Genomic DNA, 25,061 nt, shown 5'->3' with positions numbered 1-25,061 from the left:
ATGAATGGATAAAGAAGATGTGGCATATATATATACAATGGAATATTACTCAGCTATAAAAAGGGATGAGATGGAGCTCTATGTAATGAGGTGGATAGACCTAGAGTCTGTCATACAGAGTGAAGTCAGTCCGAAAGAGAAAGACAAATATTGTATGCTAACTCACATATACGGAATCTAAAAATGGTACTGATGATCTCAGTGACAAGAACAAGGACGCAGGTGCAGAGAATGGACTGGAGAACTCGAGGTTTGGGAGGGGCCGAGGGGTGAAGGGGAAGCTGAGACGAAGCAAGAGAGAAGCACAGACATATATATACTACCAACTGTAACGTAGATAGCCAGTGGGAAGCTGTTGTATAACAAAGGGAGTTCAACTCGAGGATGGAAGATGCCCTAGAGGACTGGGACAGGGAGGGTGGGGGGGACTCGAGGGAGGGGGGGGGAGTCAAGGGAGGGAGGGAATACGGGGATATGTGTATAAAAACAGATGATTGAACTTGGTGTACCCCCCAAAAATAACAAATAAATAAATAAAATTTAAAAACAAAAAAGAAAAGATGACTAGCTACAAATTTCAATATAAATTATTAAATAAACAAAGAAAGTGAAGTGACTGATAAGGTGGTCAGGATAGGCTTCGTAAGAGCAGGAAGGATTAAAACATAGACATGCATGAACCCACTGAAATAAAGGAGTTGTACAGGTTTGGAGCAACTAGGAACAGACTTTTAAGTAAAGAAAAGCAAGTCTGAGGACTGACTCCACCTGACTTCAAAACTTACTATAAAGCTGCCGTGATCAGGACAGTATGATATTCATAAAAGAATAAAAAAATAAATCTATGAAACAGAATACAGAGCCTAGAAATACTTACACAAACATAGACAATTAATCTTTGACAAAGGCAGCAAAGGACAGTAGAACAAGGATAGTCTTTTCAACAAATGATGCTGGAATAATTGGACATCCACACGCGAAAAAAAAATGAATCTAGACACAGACTTTACACCTTCCACAAACATTAACTCAAATGGATCACACTGAAATGCAAAACCACAGAACTCCCAGAAGATAACACAGAAGAAAATCTAGGTGACAAGTATGATGATGATATTTTAAATACAACACCAAAGTACAATCCATGAAAGAAATAATTGGTAAACTGGACTTCATGACAATTCAAAACTTCTGCTCTGCAAAAGACAATGTCAAGAGAAGGGAAAGACAAGCCACAGGTTACGAGAAAATATCTGCAAAAGGCAGATCTGATAAAGGACTCTCATTCAACATTTACAAAGAATTCTTAAAACAGCAATAAGAAAATGGAGAATATAATTTTTAAAAAAGGGCAAAAGGTCTTAACAGACACCTCACTAAAGAAGATATACACCTGGCAAGTAAGCAAATGAAAAGGTGTTCAATATCACATGTCATTAGGGAATTGAGATTTTTTTATTAATTTATTTATTTATTTATTCTTGGCTGCATTGGGTCTTCGTTGCTGCGAGGGCTTTCTCTAGCTGTAGCAAGGGTGGGCTACTCTTTGTTGTGGTGCACAGGCTTCTTATTCCAGTGGCTTCTCTTGTTGCAGAGCACTGGCCCTAGGTGCTTCAGTACTTGCGGCACATGGGCTCAGTAGTTGTGGCTGGCGGGCTCTAGAGTGCAGGCTCAGTGGTTGTGGCACATGGGCTTAGTTGCCCCGTGGCATGTGGGATCTTCCTGGACCAGGGATCAAACCCATGTCCCTTGCATTGGCAGGCAGACTCTTAACCACTGTGCCACCAGGCAAGTCCCAGGAATTGAGAATTAAAACAATGAGATACCACCGCACACCTTTTAGGATGGCCAAAATCCAAAACACTGACAACAGCAAATACTGGAGAGGATGCAAAGCAACACAAATTCATACACTACTAGTGGGAATGCAAAATGATGCAGCCACTTTGGAAGACAGTCTGGCAGTTTCCTACAAAACTAAACATACTCATCTCACACAATCCAGGAATCACTGTTCTTGGCATGTACTCAAATGCTGACATCTATGTCCACATGAAAACCTGAACACAGAAACTTACGGGAACTTTATTTATAACTGCCAAAACGTGGACGCATTCAAGATGTCCTTTAGAAAGTGAATGGATAAATACACTGTGGTATAAACAGACAATGGAATATTATTCAGTGCTAAAAATGAGTTACCAATTCATGAAAAGACATGGAAGAAACTTAAACACATACTACTAAGTGAAAGAAGCCAGTCTGAAAGGGCTGCCTGCACACTGGATGATCCCTCCCAACTACCTGAATTCTGGAAAAGGCAAAACCATGGAGACATAAAAAAATCAGTCGTTGACAGTATTGCAGGGAGGCAGAACACAGAGGGTTTTTAGGGTAGTGAAAACACCCTGGATGATACTACAATGGTGGATACATATCATTATATATTCATCTAAACACACAGAATGTGTAATACCAGGAATAACCCCTCATGTGAACTATGAACGCTGGATGATAAAGATGTGTCCATGTACCTAAATAGACATTTCTCCAAAGGAGATATTCGGATGGCCAACAGGCACATGAAAAGATGCTCAATATCACTAATTATTAGAGAAATGCAAATCAAAAATACAATGAGGTAGCACCTCACAACAGTCAGAATGGCCATCATTAAAAAGTCGACAGGGCTTCCCTGGTGGCGCAGTGGTTAAGAACCCACCTGCCAATGCAGGGGACACGGGTTCAATCCCTGGTCCGGGAAGATCCTACATGCCGCAGAGCAACTGAGCCCATGCGCCCCAACTACTAAGTCCACACCCTGCAACTACTGAAGCCTGCCAGCCTAGAGCCTGAGCTCCGCAGCAAGAGAAGCCACTGCACTGAGAAGCCTGCGCACCACAACGAAGAGCAGCCCCTGCTCATCACAACTAGAGAAAGCCCGGGCCCAGCAACAAAGACCCAATGCAGCCAATAAATAAATAAATAAATAAATAAATAAATAAATAAATAAATTTTAAAAATGGTGTTCTTCAAGGTTTAAAAAAAAAGGAAAAAAAAGGCTACAAATAAGAAATGCTGGAGAGGGCCTGGAGAAAAGGGAACCCTCCTACACTGGTGGTAGGAATGTAAATTGGTGCAGCTAAATTATGCAATTCCAAAGACAATGGACCTATCTCTCTAAAATGCTGACAGAAAAAAGGATCAACTTAAAATTCTATACCCAGTAAATACATCTTTCATAAATGAGCATAAGTAGAAATTGACAAGTTTATTGTATAATTTGAGGGAAATTCAAGGCATCTAGAATTTCCATATGATTTTTTAAAATACAGTTGACCCTCTGTATCCATGGGTTCTGCATCCACAGATTCAACCAATTGTGGATCAAAAAAACCCTGCCTCCTGCCCACCAAACGAATTTGACACGCACCAGCAACTACTTACATAGCATTTACAACCACTTACATAGCATTATATTGTATTAGGTATTATAATTAACCTAGATATGATGTAAAGTATATCAGAGGACTGTGAAGGTTACATGCAAATGCTATGCCATTTTATATAAGCACCTTGAGCACGCATGGATTTTAGTATCTGTGGGTGCAGGGGTCATGGAACCAATTCCTTATGGATACCTAGGGACAACTGTAACAAAACTGGAGGATTTATATCATCTGATTTCAAGGTTTATAAAGCTACTGCAATCAAGGCAATATAATAATGGTGAAGAACAGACATGGATCAACGGAACAGAAATGATAATGCAGAAATAGATCAACACATATAATCAATTGATTTTCAACAGAGGTATCAAAAAATCAGAGGGAAGGGATAGTTTTTTCAGGAAACTGTGCTAGTATAACTGGATATCAGTATGGGAAAAAATGAATCTCAGCTCTTTCATTATACCATATACACACACACACAAATAATTCAAAATAGGTCATATATATAAATATAGGCGCTAAATCCATACATCTTTTAGAGGAAAACATAGGAGAAAACCTTTATGATCTTGGGTTTGGTAAAGATTTCTTAGATAAGACAATCATAAGCAATACATGAAAAATTTGATAAACTGGACTTCATCAAAATCAAAACTTTCACTTGTCAAAAGACTGTTCATGAAAAGGCAAGCTGCAAAATGGGAGAATATATTTGCAGCACATATATCTGACAAAGGGTTTATACACACACATATACACAAAATATATAAAGAACTCTCATAACTCAATAATAAGACTGTCCCAATAAAGAAATGGAGAAAAGAAAAAGATTTGGACACTTCATGGCCTACAAACTCAAGAAAAAATACCCAATATCATTAATCATTTCGAAAATGCAAGTTTAAATCATCATTAAATACCACGATACACCCATTGAAATGGCTTGAAAATGCTAACAATTCCAAGTGTTGGCAGAGACGTAGAGAAACTGGAGCCTTCATATATTGCTGAATGTAAAATGTCACACTCATTTTGGATAAAAATAACAGTTCGGCAGTTTCTTAAAAAGTTACATATAAACTTACCATGGGAGCCACTGTGTCTGAAGAAACAATTAGTGATATATTGAAGAAATAAACTGCATTAAAATTATGGCACAAAAATTCAGAGAGAAAAATGGAAGTTCTTAAAATTCATATATTATATGGAATTCGTGTAATACTGTTTGAAAGAAGACTGCGATAATTTTAAAAGTATTGCTTCTAGGTACCTGGGAAAAGAGGAAAGTACCCCAGGGTCTTTCCTCTCCAGTTCCACAAATAATTTCCTTTCTTGGATCTGCAGAGAAAGCTCTTCTCGTGTTACTGCCCCAGCCTCCTCCCTATACCTCTGTCCCTAAGCAGCAAGCCCAGCTGTTGCTGGCATCACTATTACCTTCCTCTCCCCCAGCCAGCTGGGCCAGACCGCGTGGAATGTTTCCTGACCTCTGTTCTCCTAGGGGATGGGACGTCGTGGGTACCAAGTTCTCTAGCCTTTTCTTCCTGTTCTCCCAAGGAGAGATTCCCATTCCTCCTGGGCCCTCGTCCCTAGCTGCGTTTCCGTGGACCACTGGATACAGGGACTGAGCGTTAGGTATGAGGAAGAATCTTGGCAGGGAGGGACGCACACAGGTAGTGCGAAAACCGTTCCCTCAGCTGGGCCCCATTGACTATGTGAATAAATGTGATGTTTATGGCAGTGGCCTCCACACACACACACACACATCCAAATATATACATATAAAAAGGTTCCAGTCTCTCTACATCCCAGGTAAGGCAAGAAGGGGTCCGGCTCAAGCTAGCCCCCCAGCTGCGCTGGTCAATGGATAGAAGGGGTTTAGGGGGTGGGGTGTAGCTCCTGTATGAGGCTCACCTGTGCGGAGCCAGACTCTGGTCCAATAGGTTCTGACAGGATCTGACTGGTACAGGCCGGTTCTGGGAAGCAGCCTGCACATGCGCAACAGAGACTCTCAGCAGCCGGGCGCCCCTGTGCGGCGGCTGGGTAGAGAGCGCAGCAGGCGCTCAGGTGCGCCTGCCAGGGAACAAGGTCTCAGCAGCAGGAAGGCCACCGTTCCTTCCCAGTATCAGAAACTTAGGGGCTCGGGGGCAGGAGGCCACCGGGATGGAGCCTGTCTGAACGTCGTCGGCGCTGTCTGCTTTTACAGCCCTCCCGCCCCTGACCCAGGCCGCTGCTCTCGGCCTCCTCCTCCTTGTGCTGCTTACCCGAGGCGGGCTCCCTCCAAACACCACCCGCTCCTGTGCTCTCAGAAACCACTGTCCCTGCTACACTCACCTGGGACCAAAGTAAGTCTAGTGTCCTAGCCCTGCCTGCCGCGGGGCGGGGATGGGGGGGGGGGGGTTACAGATATCGGAAGAGTCTTTGGAGCAACAAGAGAGGGTTGTAATAAACTTGGTGATGGAATGTTCCAGAGAAGGAGGGAAGGTGGGTAAGTTTGATGATCGGAATGTTTTTTTGCAAGAGACTTTTAAAAGTTCAGGCTGTAAGCATGAATTGAGATAGAAAGTGCATACATTTTTAGAAGGAGTAAGTTTACCTCGGAAGTCCGTCACGTGTTTAGGAAAATAGAAGGGAAAACTGAACTTCTGGCGGAGCACCAGTTGGCCCTTCCTGCTGGATTCTGGCAAACAGCAGTGCATTCTACAGCATCCTCCTCCCTTTCAGGGCCCTCAGATACAGCCACAGGCACGGGGGTGCTGCAGCACTGTCTGTAATGGTTCCACACTCGATCGGAATTTGATCATTTTCAGGACTTTTCCTTCCGTGGTTGTTTAAGTCACTCGTGAAGAGGGAATGGCGGGGTCGGGGGAGCGGGGTGGTGGTGGTTCAGATTCTTGTGGTCAAATACAAAGAAAATTCACAGAGACCAGGAGGATAAAACAAAGAAAAACAAACAACAAACAAAACAACAACAAAACCTGGGACTCAGAGGTCCTTCAAAAGAGCAAAAATAAAGAAATCGGAGGAGTTTCAGGACTTGAAAGATGACTTGGTGAGGGAGGAATGGGGGGTCGTTAAAGGAACAGGCTCACTCTGGTCAACTAGGAGGGTCGCAGAAGGAGCAGAAGCCATGCCTGGCAAAGCCAGTGAGAAGACCACCTGGGTCATTAGACACCTGCGATCCTGGTTCAGCTCAATATCAGTTACATACCATGTTGTGACAGAGAACAAAGAAAGGGAAATAAATGTTACTAAGGCAGAGTGAAATTTAGAAGTAATTGTAAGCGAGGTAAGAGAAGGGGATATTTTAACAATGAATTTAACCAAATTAGGACTTTTATGGACTAACTCTCATTTGGTCCATAAACCAACTGTTTATAAACAAATTATCACTTCCTGTTATGCTTTGCATTCTTAGCTTTTAGAAATCTTACCAGCAAATAAGTCGGGGTATGTTCTTCCTATTGCTTTAATGATGACTTTGTGTTTGTGCTTTTTTCCCCATCCATTGGGCTTAAAGTACCAGAACTAGGTCGAATGGAAATAATTTCCGAAGTGTGTGTGAAGTGAGAGAGTATGTGTTGCTTTGTGTTTCACAATCTAGGTATTTGTTGTTATTGTTTGTTCTATCACGTGTTGATATTTGGAATTATAAAAATAATACAGATTCTTTTGTTTTCTGTATTCTGGAACTCCACATGCTTGGCTTACAGTGTTGGTGAAATGCTCTCTATAAATCACAAAATGTCTTCTTAGTTTAAACCAACAAAGTAAATGTTTGTCAGTGAATTTGCTTGCTCAGTGACCTCTGTGGACAGAGGAGTCTGAGGCAGAAGAACCAGGAGGGCTTAAGATGCTGGGATCTGTAAGATGCTTTATGAACACAGGAGGCTGTTCACTGTGGCTCCATGACAACAGTTGATATTGGTGATGGGGAGATTTCAGCTTTTCCCCAATCTAAGAAGAAAGATTTAAATAAAGGTATGTGGAATATTGGTTACTAGCAGACAATAAATCTTAGAATGAGACTTGGAAAATTTCCTACCCTGTGTTTTGTTTTGGAATGGAAGCCAGATAAACTGCAAGAGTCACTGTTTATCTGAAGGGTATCTTATTATGGGACAGTCTGAATTTGCTGTGGTCAGGGTCTGTGGGAGTGTTCATGGAGCCATGTGCTTTAGAGGATTGGAAGGGCCTTCCAGAAGTAAGCTAGGTGAGATAGGGTCTGATCTCCAATAGGATCTCACCTTCCGTTCCAAAAATCAAAGTAGCAAAATTAACAGATTCGTACACACGTATGGAAAATAGCCTTTGCCTCACTTTCCCTTCATTTTTTGAAAGACCAACATGATCTTTCAGATTCCAAGGCCTCAATACTTTATATAAATGAAAATGTACATAAACCACCATCTTACCTGTCTGAAACAGGAAGTGCTGTTAAATGCTTTGTAGAGAGAAAAGATAAAGGTCAGTAGCTTGTCTGTGTCTTTAGCTGCTTTCCCAATATCTAGTCTATCCCATTCAGGAAGAATCCAGAGCAATGTACTAAATCAAGGTAAGTGGTGGGTTTAAGCTAGATGGTAATTTGAAAATTTAGAGAGTTTGACTCATACGGTTGTTGTGTGTGTAAATGGTGTGTTTTATGAACCTTAACGATAGGTGACAAAATCTCATAAACATCTATAGAAGCACTCAAATCACCTTAGATTAGTATGCTTTTAATTAAAATTTTCCTACATTTTCTCTTAGACTTTCTGGTTGATTTCTTAGAATCCTGGAAGCTTCTAAGCAACAGTTTTCCCAAGACTCTGAGGCAGCAGTTATGTCATTTAAGAATCCATCAGTAATTTTATCTTTATTCTGCTTACATTTCCACCATAAACAGTTTAAACATGTATACACACACAAGTTTATACATAAAAGACTCCATCTCTCATGAAGTGTTTTTGCCTCATTCAGAAGCCAAGACCGTGTACTATCAAGGATCAGATAGTTCTCCAAAAAGCTATTAGGGAAAAACTTTGGATTTAAAGGGAAAGAATTATTCATTAAACATTTAGAAAATTCTCAAGCTACAATTCACCCCTAAGTTTAAAGAATGGCAAAATCTAATACCACCAGTTTTTAATCTTATTTTTTTCTCTGTTCATTGTGAAAAAAATGCAATAGAATTTATCTGGTGGTGTTTTGCTTATTCTAATAAGTTTACTTTGGTAGCATCACTTATGTTCCTGTTCTCTTATACTACATTTCTGAGTTGTTCATTTACAATATATGTCTGTTGTGATTTCTCACGATTTCTTTATGGAGTGTGTTATTTTATTTCTAGGTATCAGATCATATTTAAATGCTTTAATCTTTCTGTTCAAGTAGTAACTTTTTTTTCTTCAATGTTCTGTGGAGAAAGTAAGCAGATTCCCACAAGCGGAAATGTTTAAATGTGTCTTCAAAACATTCTTGGGAAAAAGAAGGTATAACTGTCACATTTTTAGCACCAAAATACTTGAAATAAGTAGGTCAACAAAACTACTTGTTGTGAAGCTCACTAAGAGATACTTCCATGCTAAATTACTCAACATATAACTATATTCTTAGGAAACAGAGTGAAACATAACAGGAAGGTAAGATAAGTGTCTCTGAAACATGTCAGGTCCTGATATATATTAACAAGTATCAGTCAGTTTCTAATTTAGACTTTTAAATTATACAAAAGAAAATTTATTTGAGAGCTTTCTGTGTTGTATTTGGAAAACTTAGAGTAGTTTTAGGATAGGTTATATTTAGAATAGGTTTTTGTTTCCTGGTTTGAGGAAATAGTTGGGAAAAATAAATAGTAATGGTCTGCATAGCTACCCCTTCACCAGCTGGGTCTCAGAAATAGTGCTGCGTCCTCACCAAGCTTTCTGTACTTTCTGCTGCTGGTTAGGTGCTAAGGATGGACAGTGAGAGACAGAAGGAAGAGAATGCACCAACTTCTCTTCTTATTGTAGTCCTCTTATCACCCATCAGCCACTGAATGACCAAGCCTTGTTTCCTCCCACCTACAGCACCCTGAAAGGAAGCTGTAGGAGACAGCTCCCCCATTATTCACAGACTAATAGCCTACAGATAATATTGGAGTGTTTTTTTTAAGCTCTTTATTGGAATTTAATTGATTTACACTATTGTGCGAGTTTTTGCTGTACAACAAAGTGAATCATCTATATTTATACGTATATCCCCATATCCCCTCCCTCCTGCAACTCCTTCCCACCCTTCCCTGTCTCACCCATCATCGAGCTGATCTCCCTGTGTTATGCAGCAGCTTCCCAGTAGCTATCTGTTTTACATTTGGTAGCGTATATATGTCAATGCTACTCTCTCACTTCGTCCCAGGTTCCCCTTCGCCCCCATCCCGTGTCCTCAATTCGTTTTCTGCATCTGCATCTTTATTCTTGCCCTGTCTCTGGGTTCATCAGTACCATTTTTTTTAGGTTCCATACATATGAGTTAGCATACGGTATTTGTTTTTCTCTTTCTGGCTTACTTTGCTCTGTATGACAGACTCTAGATCCATCCACCTCACTATAAATAACTCAATTTCATTCCTTTTTATGGCTGAGTAATATTCCCTTGTATATATGTACCACATCTTCTTTATCCATTCATCTGTTGATGGGGATTTAGGTTGCTTCCCTGTCCTGGCTATTGTAAATTGTACTGCAGTGAACATTGTGATACACGTTTCTTTTTGGGTTGTGGTTTTCTCAGCGTCATACTGGAGTGTTTTTAACTTAACTTTGCTTTATTTTGGTTTTTTGTTTTTGCTTATTTTAAAGTAAACTTTGTGTTCGAGTACATATTATACTTCAGTGCAGAATAATGCACAAATCAAGGAATTTGTATAGCTTAAGGAATTTTCACAAAATGAATATCTTTGTGTAATCAATAACCCAGTGATTAATTGCCAACACTGACAAATTGGGAGGTTACTACATAAACATCTGGATTCCTGATTTCTCTTCAAAAATTGGAAGATCTCATGATACTGAGTCTGAGAATCACTAGCATCAGCCAAGAGAGCTAAGCAGAGAAGCAGCTGGTCCCATAAGTGGAGCATATGCTTTCCATTTTTTTCACAGTCCCCACCACTCCCTAATATCCCACTGGTAAAAGCAAGTATTGGTTGCTATTGATGAGTGTAATGTTATGATTAAGAGCCAACAAAAATGTGAGGGGAATGCAGGAACCGAAGGAATATTATTAAAATGACAAGCATTTGATTGAGCTGGATGAAAGGGGTTCTGAAGAAAAATGCAGATTCTAATTGGTTAGCAGCTATTTTAATTGGAACTGATACATATCCTTGAGAAAGTTGGCTGGAGCCAGAGTGGGGTTGCAAATACTAACTGCCTGAATCACATGATGAATGTCGGTCTGTAAAAAGGTGTTAGGGTTAGGTTTTGCCAAAAGCTATAGCTGTTCTCAGATTGTGGTATGTGCCTTTCATTCTGTAATTACATTTTGTCTGCTTCAGATGTGTATTATGCCAATATTTGTGTTATACGGTCACAGTCAGACTCTTCCAGTGGTATCTATTTCTTGAAAATTAATTAGCTACCTTCCGCTTAACTGTGGCTGATGAACGGGATACGCTTTATTAGTGACAACTTGCTAAATACAAATTCCAGTTGCAGTACTGAGTGTTGTTTGACTGCTCAATAATAATTCCTGCACCCCTCCTCCTTCCTGCTTGCTAATAAGAATTTTTGTTCAGATAATTTAACCTCTTTAATATGGCCATATGCTTTCCTAATCCATTTATGATAATCCCTTTCTTCTTGACTGTTCATATTTTAGCAATAGGTATGATGCATTTCTGGTGAGGGCAAGAAGTGAAATCTCCTGGGGAACTTTGGGAAAATTTTTGTCACAATTAAAAGGAGACACAAAAAAAGACACTATTTTTACTAGATGTTATTTTGTCTGGTTATGATATAAGGTAGTTAGCCTAAGGACAAGCCTACATCTTGAAGAATGCAGTGTAGAATGATGGAAAGATCCTTGGTCCTTCGCAATATTCTTGAGGCATTGAATGAAGCAACACTGAAGCTGCCTGACCTCAGAATTTCTTATATAAAATAATAGTTTTCATAAGCTTCAGCTAGTTAGGCCAGGATTTTCTGTTTCTTGTAGCTGAAATCTTCCTAATTAATACCCTGGGGGAAATACTTCATTAGTGAATGATTTACTGGTGAAGCATTTATCAGAGAATTAGTGGGGAGGAGCGAAGTATTGGCTCAGCTGTGGTGTGCCAGTAGCCTAGACTAAGACTGCAGACTATGGCTGGTGGTCTAGATCCAGCCAGCTGCCTGTTTTTGTATGGTCCATAAGCTAAAAAATGTTTTAACATTTTTAAATGTTTGAAAAAAATTAAAAGGATATTTTGTGACATTAAAAAAGTTTATGAAATTAAAATTTCAGCTTCCATGAATAGTTTTATTGGTATAGAACCATGCTCATTGATTTAAATGTTGTTTAGGGCTGCTCTTGAATTAGGAAGGCAGAGTTGAAGAGGTGCAACAGACGTGCGTCACCCCAAAGGTTAAAATATTTACTCTTTGGCCCTTTGCAGAAAATTTGCTGACCCCTGGCCTTGACCAGCGCATCTCAACCTTTAATGTGCACGTGAATCATGTGGGGATCTTGTGTAAATGTGCAGATTGTGGTTCAGTAGGTCTAGGGAGCCTGAGTGTCTACATTTCTGACACGCTGAGGACCACACTTGAAGTAGCAAGGGCCTGGTACAGAATCTGCAAATGTATTTTTTAAAGGACCAAATAATAACTATTTTAGGATCTGTAGGCTATATGGTCTTTTTTTACAACTACTCAATCTTCAGGGGTAAGCAGACAGACTATATGTAAAAGAGTAGGAGTGACTGTTCCAATAAATGATTATTCATAGAAACAGGCTTTGGACTGTACTTGGACCACAGGCTTAGTTTGCTGGTCACTGGCCTGGAGTATTAGTGTTGGGTGTCCATTGAGAAAGAGGCGTGGTCCTACACTTCACTTGCTTCCTGGTTCCATTACTGCCCTGGTAATAACGATGATGAAAGTAAGAGTTAACTTTTACTGGGTGATTACTATGTGGCAGACTCTATGTTAAGCATTCTGAGCTTACTCTCATTTAATCCGCACAACAAATCCAAGGAAGCAGATAATGTCATTATTCTGACTTACGAATGAAGCAACTCAGCTTCAGAAAAAACTAATTTACCCAGAGCTGCCACGGCAAACTAATGGTGGCTCTGGATAAAACATAACCCATGATTATGCATGGCTGTTGGATTATTGGATTACTGAATAGAACTTGTACACTGATAGGAGTTCCACAAACCATAGAACTGGACTGTCACTCTACTGGCTTCCTTCTTTGTGGGGTCTTGTGCTCATAGACCTAAACAGTAAAAGATGAGATGTCTATTTAGAGCCAACAGTAAATGTAGGTGTCAGAAAATTGGATGCTTGGCTCAGGGAGGGCAGAGCTTTGTGTTTTATGACAGATTTAGCACCTTCACTGCGCATTCTTGAAGTTAAGGCTCAGAGATATCTCAGAAAGCACACTTTCATAGTCTTGGATTTTCGATGCTCTAAGAATGAAATTGTTTTACTTTATAGTAATGTGTTATTTTAGGCACCAAGTAGTATGACATTCTGCCTTCCTTGTATACTTTGGAATTTTTAGTTATACAATGAATGTCCCTTCTAACAACAATGACTGAAATTACATTTCTCTTTCCAAGTTCTAGGTTTTTCCCCCTCTTTCTTAGCTACAGTTTCTAAAGTAGCAAGTAGACCTTGATTCTGGCCTAGAATATTAGTTTTATATGTCTTTACACTCTTATTTCTGTGTAAATTAACATTTCTAGGTGTAGGCCACATAGCAGCATAGAACTATAATAGATTAATAGACCACTAAGAGCAAATATGTTGTAAATAAAAATGCTTTGAGGAAAATTTTCTAGAGTCTCAGACACAATATTCTTAGTTTACAGCTAACATACAAAGATGAATAATTGTGTCATTTTTATGAATCATCAGTTGAAAAACTTTATACCACTACCTTGATGATTAATAATAACTTTCATTTTATGAGCAGCCAGTGTAGGTTACAGGGCAAGGAGGAATGTAGTAAAGTTTTCAAAGTCTTAGGAATCTATCATCTTACATTTTTAGATGGGGAAGGAAGTTGAAATATGATACTAAAATATGAAATCACACAGAATCATAGATTCTTAGAGCCAGATCTTTTGGTGACCTACTATAGCCATCTACACTTATTCCTATTTTTCTGTGTAAGTCCAAATTTACTATATGAAATTCTTAAAGCCTTTTGTTTCTTCAACAAAAATGTATTGTAGTTTTTTCCCTAAAGCTGGGAATGTGTTAGTTTCCAAGGCGTGTGGTAACAAAGTACCACAAATTGGGTGGCTTAAAACAACAGACATTTATTATCTCACAGTTCTGGAGGCAAGAAGTCTGAGATCGGGGTGTTGGCTACAAGTCTGAAGGCCCTCAGGGAGAATCCTTCCTTGCCTCCTCTTAGCCTCTGGTGAAGGCCAGCAATCCTTGGCATTCCTTGGCTTGTATATGTGTCACTCCAATCTCTGCCTCCACCTTCACGTGGTGTTTTCTCTCTCTCTGTCTTCACATTGCTGCCTGCTTCTAAGGACGCCAGTCATATTGGATTGGAGCCGACCCTACGCCTGTATGATCTCATCTTAACCAATTATATCTGCAACAACCCTCTTCCAAATCAAGCCGCATTTTGAGATACTGAGTATTAGGTCTTAAATATATCTTTTTTGAGGGGCACGATTCAACCCATAATACAAGGATGCAAAAATATTATTGTTTTTCGTGCAGGTCTTACAGTGTAGGGGAGAAGGTGTATATACAGATCTAGGAAGATGCGTGTTGTGATAGTGCAATATGCACAAAATGCTGTAATTTCTAAGTGAAATGGTAGAGGAAGGCTTTCAAAGAGAGTTGCCATTTGAACCAGACTTTCAGGGACAGACAGGAATTCATTGAGAAAAGGATGCTAGGTGGGAGGGACATGTCAGGCAAATAGCTTTGGGTAAAGGCATGGAAGTAAGAGTGAATAAAATGTTTGCTGTGATTAGTATTAGCTACTCCTTATTGAGTAATTGTCATTTAATAAAAACAACCCTTTGGTACCCATTTTGCAGATGGGAAAACTGAAATTTAGAGAAATTAAGCACTTAATTTTAGTTTCCATGTCTAGAGGGTAGTACTACTGGGATTAGAACTGAGAGAGTATGATCACACAGTTTGTGTTTTAGCTATTGAGGTAAAAATTACAGTTCAGGGTATTTTGGAATGCGTAAGGGATGGGTAAAGATAAGGCTAAAGAAATAGGTTAAAGATGAATTGTGGAGAGATTCGTTTCTCACTTGATTTCCCTAACAGAAAATTGGTTTACTTAATAGAGTTTGAACTTTAAGTACAATAGGCAGTTGAACAATTGCCAAAGCTTTAAGGAAAGGCGTCAAATGCCCAGATTCCTGCAGAGTAGTGGATGGGTTGGGGGAGAGGAAAGTTGAAGGCCCAGAGCCCTGAGAGGAAGCTACTGTTGCTGATCATGTTAGGAATGAGGAAGGGCAGAACTGGACAGAGATAATGGGGTGAGAGCACTGGTGATTGACAAGAGAAACTTGTCAGTTAAGACTAGCCAGGTGTTAATGCTAAAATCAGTGTACTGTCTGCTGCCTCTCCATTCCTGCTGCTTTGTCACAAGGGCTAAAAGTAGAGATGTCTTAACTCAGGTGATTAAAGCAATAATTTTAACCTATAACCCTAATGTTGGAAAGAGTCTAGTAAGTACGAATGCTGTTTAACTAATTACTAATCCTAATGCTATTTAAACGGTTATGTAATAGAAGACATTAAAATATTTTTTAAAATTCCAGAGACTGAAACATATTTTAAAACAAACTATATAAAAGTGGCAGAAAATATTTTGCCAGAATGCTTTGATGCTATCGTACATATCTTTATTAAGTTGTAACTCCTTTGGGTTAAATTCATCCAAGTGTTACTCTAGGTATAGCCACACTTGTCACCAAGGTCTCTGAGACTGTCTTCCATTCTTTTTATTCTTTTTTCTTTTTCGTGCTCTGTGGCAGTTATTTCCGCCTTTCTGTCTTCCAACTCACTTATTCATTCTTCTGCCTCAGTTATTCTGCTGTTTGTAGCATCTAGAGTATTTGTAATTTCGGTTATTTTGTTATCTATTACTGTTTGTTTGTTCTTTAGTTCTTCTGAGTCCTTATTAACTGTTTCTTGGATTTTCTCTATTTTGTTATCGAGATTTTGGATCATCTTTACTATCATTACTCTGAATTCTTTTCCAGGCAGTTTTCCTATTTCCCCTTCATTTATTTGGTCTTGTGTATTTTTACCTTGTTCCTTCATCTGTGACATATTTTTTTGTCATCTCATTTTTCCCCCACTTTGGATGGGTGGGATTGTGTTCCTCTCCCACTGGGTGTTTGGTCTGAGGTTTCAAGCACTGGAGTTTGTAGGCTGTTGAGTATAGCTGGGTCTTCGTGTTGAGTTGAGAACCTCTGGGAGACCTCACTCAGATGAATATTCCCTGCAAACTGGGTTTCCCTGCTAGTCCAATGTTTTGGACTCAGAGCTCCCACCTCAGGAGCTCCGACCTGACCCTGGGCTTGTGAATCAAGATCCCACAAGCCATGTGGAGCAGGAAAATGAAAAAAATTTAAAAAAAAAAAGGTAGGAGAACAGCAGAACAATAGCAGGATAAAAAATACGATAATAGGAAACTAACAGATGTGTTAGAAAAAATTTAAAAAAAAATGGAGCAACAGCTGGAAGGTAAAACAACTGCAATCGCCTAAGTGAGGAGATGGAAAGAAAAGAAAAGAAAACAAAAAGCCAGAAAAGGCCTTGGCTGTGGGGGTGGGGCTTAGACAAGGGATGGTGGGGTGGGGGCGGGAGTTCGGCAGTGGGCAGGGCCTACACTTCGAAAAGGCCTTGGGGGTGGTGGGGAATGGGGCTTAGGCCCAATGAGGCAGAGGGGCCCAGGAATGCCTCTGGTCCTGCGGGCAAAGAACCAGGTCAAGGTACCCAGTGGGCTCCCTAGGCCCGAGTTGGTGGGAGAAATGCTAGGCACCTCCCCTAGTTCTCCAATCTTGGAGGGTCGCTCCCCCTTGGGTTCTCTTCTTCTTCACCCCCTCTCTTCTATTCCCCTAGGACCCTCACAGCTGCAGGGGGCACTGAAAGGCAGGAGACCAGACTCTGATGCCCAACAGGCTTCTCAGGGCCAACTGGGCTAGGGTAACGCCTGCGGCACTTCCCCAGATCTCCCAGTCTCCTAAGGTTCCTGTCTGCCTCTCTTCCTCTCCCCCACCCCCCACTCTCCTAGGTCCTAAGCAGCTGGAGGGGGCCTGGAGTGTGAAAGCCCAGGTCTGTGAGCCTAGCAGGCTTCCCAGAGCTAGTAGGCAGGGGAAATACCTTCTCCGCCTCCCTTGATCCTCCAATCCCAGAAGGCCCCCTCCCCTGCCTGCCTCTGCTCTTCTTCCCTGCTTTCCTTCTACACCCCTAGGACCAGTGAGACCAAGAGGGGCCCCTGGAGGACCAAAGACCAGGCCTGGGGGCGCACCAGGCCTCCCGGTGCCAAGTGGGTAGGGAGATTTCCCGCAGTGTCTACCCCTGATCCTCTGTTCCTGCAAGGTCCCCCCCACTGCTGTCTGCCTCTCTTCCTCTTCTCCTCTCCTCCCTCCCTCCCAGGCTTGTACGACCCACTCAGCCAGAGAGACCGAGGGACCAGACTCAGGAGCCCAGCAGGCTTCTTGGGCCAGTGGGCAGCAGAAATGCCTTCCACTCCTCCCCTGATCCTCTGATCCCAGAGCATCCCTCCCCTCTTCTGTCGCTCTTCTTTTCCCCCCACCGCTTCCCTCCTGTACTTCTAGGATCAATGGCCTGGAGGAGCCTTGGAAGGTGGAGGACCCGCCCAGAAGAAGTACCCAGCGGTGCCTCCCCTATTCTTCTGACCTGGAGAGATCCCTTCCCACCCCCACTGTCTGCCTCCCCACCCCCCCACCCCCCCAGGATCCTCGTGCCGGAAGGGGGCCTGGAGAGTGAAGGACCAATCCTGGGAGCCCAGTCGGCCTCCCTGGCCAAGAGGGCAGGCAAAGTGCCCTCTCGCCTCCCCATCCCCCAATCTCAAGGCCCCCACCCCACCTGTCCGCCTCTCCACCTCCTCACCCCTCCTCCCTCCTTCACACACCCCCAGGACCCAGGCAGCCCAGCGGGGGCCTTGGAGGGTGGAGGACCCTGCTGGGGGGCCCAGCAGGCCCTCCAGCTGGGGAGCTCAGCAGGCCTCCTGGCCTCCTGGGTGGGAGAAACCCAGTTGCAGTTTCCTGATCTCCCCAGCCCTCAACGGTCCCTCCAGACCTCCCCCAGCCACCCCCCAGGGGCGCTGGTCCAGTGTGGCTTCCCTTTCCCGCCCCCCTGACTTGCCCCAGGTCCTACCTGGTTGCTGCGGGGTTCCCGCAGTCTGCTTGGGTCTCAGGTCCCCCGCTGGCATCTGGCAACTGATCTATTTGTGGGGAGATGTGATATCTGCATCTTCCCAGGCTGTCATCTTGACTCTGCCCCCTTCATTAATATGTAAATAAAATATTAATTAACATTATATCATTATGAAATCAGGATCAATGAACAAGTGTAGGATTATGACTTCCTTTATACTTTTACAACATTCCTTGAGGCCTTTAGATTTCCTCCTTTTATTTCCCTACCCCTTGTCTTCCCACTCTATTACAGGAGATTGAATATGGTTCCCTGTGTTATACAGTAAGACCTTGTTGTTTATCTATTTCATATGTAGTAGTTTGTATCTGCTAATCCCAAACTCCTAATTTATCTCTTCCCCACCCACTTTCCCCTTTGCTAACCACAAATTTGTTTTCTATGTCTACGAGTCTGTCTCTGTTTTGTAAATAGGTTCATTTGTATAATATTTTAGATGCCACACGTAAGTAACATCATATGGTGTTTGTCTTCCTCTTCCTGACTTATTTCACTTAGTATGATAATCTCCACGTCCATCCATGTTGCTTCCAATGGCATTATTTCATTCTTTATCATGGCCCAGTAAGTATTCTATTGTATACATGTAGCAGATCTTTATGTGCTCCTCTGTAGATGGACATTAGGTTGCTCACATGTCTTGGCTACTGTAGATAGTGCTGCTGTGAACATTGGGGTGCGTGTATCTTTTCAAATTGCAGTTTTTTCTGGATAGAGGCCCCAGACTGGGATTGCTGGGTCACATGGCAACTCTATTTTGAGTTTTTTTAAGAAACCTCCATACTGTTTTCTAAAATAGCTGCACCAGTTTACATTCCTACCACTAGTGTAGGAGGGTTCCCTTTTCTCCAGGCCCTCTCCAGCATTTCTTATTTGTAGCCTGTTTTTTCTTTTTTTTTTAAACCTTGAAGAACACCATTTTTAAAATTTATTTATTTATTTATTTATTTATTTATTTATTTATTTATTTATTTATTTATTGGCTGCATTGGGTCTTTGTTGCTGGGCCCGGGCTTTCTCTAGTTGTGATGAGCAGGGGCTGCTCTTCGTTGTGGTGCGCAGGCTTCTCAGTGCAGTGGCTTCTCTTGCTGCGGAGCTCAGGCTCTAGGCTGGCAGGCTTCAGTAGTTGCAGGGTGCGGACTCAGTAGTTGGGGCGCACGGGCTCAGTTGCTCTGCGGCATGTAGGATCTTCCCGGACCAGGAATTGAACCCGTGTCCCCTGCATTGGCAGGTGGGTTCTTAACCACTGCGCCACCAGGGAAGCCCTGTCGACTTTTTAATGATGGCCATTCTGACTGTTGTGAGGTGCTACCTCATTGTATTTTTGATTTGCATTTCTCTAATAATTAGTGATATTGAGCATCTTTTCATGTGCCTGTTGGCCATCCGAATATCTCATTTGGAGAAATGTCTATTTAGGTACATGGACACATCTTTATCATCCAGCGTTCATAGTTCACATGAGGGGTTATTCCTGGTATTACACATTCTGTGTGTTTAGATGAATATATAATGATATGTATCCACCATTGTAGTATCATACAGGGTGTTTTCACTACCCTAAAATCCCTCTGTGTTCTGCCTCCCTGCAATACTGTCAACGACTGATTTTTTTATGTCTCCATGGTTTTGCCTTTTCCAGAATTCAGGTAGTTGGGAGGGATCATCCAGTGTGCAGGCAGCCCTTTCAGACTGGCTTCTTTCACTTAGTAGTATGTGTTTAAGTTTCTTCCATGTCTTTTCATGAATTGGTAACTCATTTTTAGCACTGAATAATATTCCATTGTCTGTTTATACCACAGTGTATTTATCCATTCACTTTCTAAAGGACATCTTGAATGCGTCCAAGTTTTGGCAGTTATAAATAAAGTTCCCGTAAGTTTCCGTGTTCAGGTTTTCATGTGGACATAGATGTCAGCATTTGAGTACATGCCAAGAACAGTGATTCCTGGATTGTGTGAGATGAGTATATTTAGTTTTGTAGGAAACTGCCAGACTGTCTTCCAAAGTGGCTGCATCATTTTGCATTCCCACTAGTAGTGTATGAATTTGTGTTGCTTTGCATCCTCTCCAGTATTTGCTGTTGTCAGTGTTTTGGATTTTGGCCATCCTAAAAGGTGTGCGGTGGTATCTCATTGTTGTAATTCTCAATTCCTGGGACTTGCCTGGTGGCACAGTGGTTAAGAGTCTGCCTGCCAATGCAAGGGACATGGGTTTGATCCCTGGTCCAGGAAGATCCCACATGCCACGGGGCAACTAAGCCCATGTGCCACAACCACTGAGCCTGCACTCTAGAGCCCGCCAGCCACAACTACTGAGCCCATGTGCCGCAAGTACTGAAGCACCTAGGGCCAGTGCTCTGCAACAAGAGAAGCCACTGAAATAAGAAGCCTGTGCACCACAACAAAGAGTAGCCCACCCTTGCTACAGCTAGAGAAAGCCCTCGCAGCAACGAAGACCCAATGCAGCCAAGAATAAATAAATAAATAAATAAATTTATTAAAAAATCTCAATTCCCTAATGACATGTGATATTGAACACCTTTTCATATGCTTCCTTGCCATGTGTATATCTTCTTTAGTGAGGTGTCTGTTAAGACCTTTTGCCCATTTTTAACAATTAGATTCTCCATTTTCTTATTGCTGTTTTAAGAATTCTTTGTAAATGTTGAATGATAGTCCTTTATCAGATCTGCCTTTTGCAGATATTTTCTCGTAACCTGTGGCTTGTCTTTCCCTTCTCTTGACATTGTCTGTTGCAGAGCAGAAGTTTTGAATTGTCATGAAGTCCAGTTTACCAATTATTTCTTTCATGGATTGTACTTTGGTGTTGTATTTAAAATATCATCATCATACTTGTCACCTAGATTTTCTTCTGTGTTATCTTCTGGGAGTTCTGTGGTTTTGCATTTCAGTGTGATCCATTTGAGTTAATGTTTGTGGAAGGTGTAAAGTCTGTGTCTAGATTCACTTTTTTTTCGCGTGTGGATGTCCAATTATTCCAGCATCATTTGTTGAAAAGACTATCCTTGTTCTACTGTCCTTTGCTGCCTTTGTCAAAGATTAATTGTCTATGTTTGTGTAAGAATTTCTAGGCTCTGTATTCTGTTTCATAGATTTATTTTTTTATTCTTTTATGAATATCATACTGTCTTGATCACTGCAGCTTTATAGTAAGTTTTGAAGTCAGGTGGAGTCAGTCCTCAGACTTGCTTTTCTTTACTTAAATGTCTGTTGCTAATTGCTCCAAACCTGTACAACTACTTTATTTCAGTGGGTTCATGCATGTCTATTTTTTAATCCTTCCTGCTCTTACGAAGCCTATCCTGACCGCCTTATCAGTCACTTCACTTTCTTTGTTTATTTAATAATTTATATTGAAATTTGTAGCTAGTCATCTTTTCTTTTTTGTTTTTAAATTTTATTTATTTATTTGTTATTTTTGGGGGGTACACCAAGTTCAATCATCTGTTTTTATACACATATCCCCGTATTCCCTCCCTCCCTTGACTCCTTCCCCCCCCCCCCTCGAGTCCCCCCCACCCTCCCTGTCCCAGTCCTCTAGGGCATCTTCCATCCTTGAGTTGAACTCCCTTTGTTATACAACAGCTTCCCACTGGCTATCTACTTTACACTTGGTAGTATATATATGTCTGTGCTACTCTCTTGCTTCGTCTCAGCTTCCCCTTCACCCCCCGGCCCCTCCCAAACCTCGAGTTCTCCAGTCCATTCTCTGCACCTGCGTCCCTTTTCTTGTCACTGAGATCATCAGTACCATTTTTAGATTCCGTATATGTGAGTTAGCATACAATATTTGTCTTTCTCTTTCGGACTGACTTCACTCTGTATGACAGACTCTAGGTCTATCCACCTCATTACATAGAGCTCCATCTCATCCCTTTTTATAGCTGAGTAATATTCCATTGTGTATATATATGCCACATCTTCTTTATCCATTCATTTGTTGATGGGCATTTAGGTTGCTTCCATGTCCTGGCTATTGTAAATAGTGCTGCAATAAACATTATGGTACATGTTTCTTTTGGGATTATGGTTTTCTCTGGGTATATGCTCAGTAGTGGGATTACTGGATCATATGGTAGTTCTAGTTGTAGTTTTTTAAGGCACCTCCAAATTGTTTTCCATAGTGGTTGTACCAACTTACAATCCCACCAATAGTGCAGGAGAGTTCCCTTTTCTCCACACCCTCTCCAACATTTGTTGTTTCCAGATTTTGTGATGATGGCCATTCTGATCGGTGTGAGGTGACACCTCATTGTGGCTTTGACTTGCATTTCTCTAATGATTAGTGATGTTGAGCATCTTTTCATGTGTTTGTTGGCCATCTGTTTGTCTTCTATGGAGAAATGTCTATTTAAGTCTTCCGCCCATTTGTGGATTGGGTTATTTGCTTTTTTGGTATTAAGCTGCATGAGCTGCTTGTATATTTTGGAGGTTAATCCTTTGTCCGTTGTTTCATAGGCAACTATTTTTTCCCATTCTGAGGGTTGCCTTTTAGTCTTGTTTATGGTTTCTTTCGCTGTGCCAAAGCTTTTAAGTTTTATGAGGTCCCATTTGTTTATTCTTGGTTTTATTTCCGTGATTCTAGGAGGTGGGTCAGAAAGGATCTTGCTTTGATGGATGTCATAGAGTGTTCTGCCTATGTTTTCCTCTAGGAGTTTGATAGTGTCTGGCCTTCCATGTAGGTCTTTAATCCCTTTGGAGTTTCTTTTTGTGTATGGTGTTAGGAAGTGTTCTAAGTTCATTCTTTTACATGTTGCTGTCCAATTTTCCCAGCACCACTTATTGAAGAGGCTGTCTTTTTTCCATTGTATATTCGTGCCTCCTTTGTCAAAGATAAGCTGCCCATATATGCTTGGGTTTACCTCTGAGTTCTTTATTCTGTTCTATTGATCTCACTTTCTATTTTTGTGCGAGTACCACACTGTCTTGATCATGGTGGCCTTGTAGTATAGTTTGAAGTCAGGAAGCCTAATTCCACCAGCTCCGTCTTTCCTTCTCAAGATTGCTTTGGCTATTCGGGGTCTTTTGTGTTTCCATACAAATCGTAAGATTTCTTGTTCTAGTTCTGTGAAAAATGCCGTTGGTAATTTGATCGGGATTGCGTTGAATCTGTACATTGTTTTGGTTAAGATAGTCATTTTCACAATATTGATTCTTCCAATCCAAGAACATGGTATGTCCCTCCATCTGTTTGTGTCGTCTTTGATTTCTTTCATCAGTGTCTTATAGTTTTCTGCATACAGATCTTTTGCCTCCTTAGGCAGATTTACTCCTAGGTATTTTCTTCTTTTGGTTGCAATGGTAAATGGGAGAGTTTCCTTAATTTCTCTTTCTGCTCTTTCGTTGTTAGTGTATAGGAATGCAAGAGATTTCTGTGCATTCATTTTGTATCCTGCTACTTTACTAAATTCATCTATCAGTGCTAGCAGTTTTCTGGTAGCATCTTTAGGGTTTTCTATATATAATATCATGTCATCTGCAAAGAGTGACAATTTGACTTCTTCTTTTCCAATTTGGATTCCTTTTATTTCTTTGTCTTCTCTGATTGCTGTGGCTCAAACTTCTAAAACTATGTTGAATCTTCTCCCTTTGTTTCCTGATGAGTCTGGCTAATGGTTTATCAATTTTGTTATCTTCTCAAAGAACCAGCTTTTAGTTTTATTGATCTTTGATGTTGTTTCCTTCATTTCTTTTGCATTTATTTCTGATATGATCTTTCTGATTTCTTTCCTTCTGCTCACGTTGGGGTTTTTTTGTTCTTTCTGTAATTGTTTTAGGTGTTAAGGTTAGGTTGTTTATTTGATATTTTTCTTGTTTCTTGAGGTAGGACTGTATTGCTATCAACTTCCCTCTTAGAACTGTTTTTGCTGCATCCCATAGATTTTGGGTTGTTGTGTGTTCATTGTCATTTGTTTCTAGGTATTTTTTGATTTCCTCTTTGATTTCTTGAGTGATTTCTTGGTTGTTTAATAGCATATTGTTTAGTCGCCATGTGTTTGTATTTTTTCCAGTTTGTTTCCTGTAATTGATATGTAGTCTCATGTCACTGTGGTCAGAGAAAATGCTTGATACGATGTCAATTTTTTTGAATTTACTGAGGCTTGATTTGTGACCCAAGATGTGATCTCTCCTAGAAAATTTTCCATGTGCACTTGAGAAGAAAGTGTATTCTGTCGTTTTGGGATGGAATGTCCTATAAATATTCATTAAGTCGAGATGGCCTAATGTGTCATGTAAAGGTTGCATGTCCTTATTTATTTTCTGTTTGGATGATCTGTCCATTGATGTAAATGGGGTGTTCAAGTCTCGTCCTATTATTCTGTTACTGTCGATTTCCCCTTTTATGGCTGTTAGCATTTGCCTTATGTATTGAGGTGCTCCTGTGTTGGGTGCATAGATATTTACAGTTGTTCTATGTTCTTCTTGGATGGATATACATATTAATGTGGATGTAGGGAAATTGGAACCCTCATGCATAGATCATGGGAATGTAAAATTGTGCCATCACTTTGGAAGACAATTTGTCAGTGCCTTAAAAAGTTAAACAGAAGAGAGAATTGAAAACATACGTCCACACAAAACATAGGTCGACACAAAACGTACAATAATATTCACAGAAGCATTATTCACGATAGCTAAAAGTAGAAAAATCCAAAAGTCCATCTATCAAAGAAGGGGTAAACAAGACATGGTATATCCATACAGTGAAATATTATTCACTAATAAAAAGGAATGATTCATGCTACAACCTGGATGAACCTTGAAAACATTATGCTAATTGAAAGAACCCAGACAGAAAAGGCCATATTTTATATAATTCCACTTATATTGAATGGTCAGAGTAGGCACCTGTAGAGGTGGAAAATAGATTAGTTGGTCTGGAGAGGGGATGGGGTTGGGGAGTGACAAGGAATGGGGTCAGAGTTTCTTTGGTAATGAATGTGTTCTAGGATTAGAAATGT

General features: G+C 40.9%; 1 protein-coding gene across 1 annotated transcript in view; it reads left to right on the top strand.

Moving 5' to 3' along the window:
- The first annotated feature begins 5,665 nt into the window (after window positions 1–5,665).
- LOC130834615 (cGMP-specific 3',5'-cyclic phosphodiesterase-like) overlaps window positions 5,666–25,061 on the top strand; it is a 77,446-nt gene continuing 58,050 nt past the window's right edge. The window contains exon 1 of the mRNA XM_057704963.1: window positions 5,666–5,794. The gene's annotated coding sequence lies outside the window, so the exon portion shown is untranslated. The remainder of the gene's footprint in view (window positions 5,795–25,061) is intronic.

This window comes from Hippopotamus amphibius, chromosome 13 (assembly GCF_030028045.1).
Source record: "Hippopotamus amphibius kiboko isolate mHipAmp2 chromosome 13, mHipAmp2.hap2, whole genome shotgun sequence".
NCBI lineage: Eukaryota > Metazoa > Chordata > Mammalia > Artiodactyla > Hippopotamidae > Hippopotamus > Hippopotamus amphibius.
The sequence above is the reverse complement of the archived record's forward strand: the minus strand, read 5'-3'. Positions and strand labels throughout refer to the sequence as shown.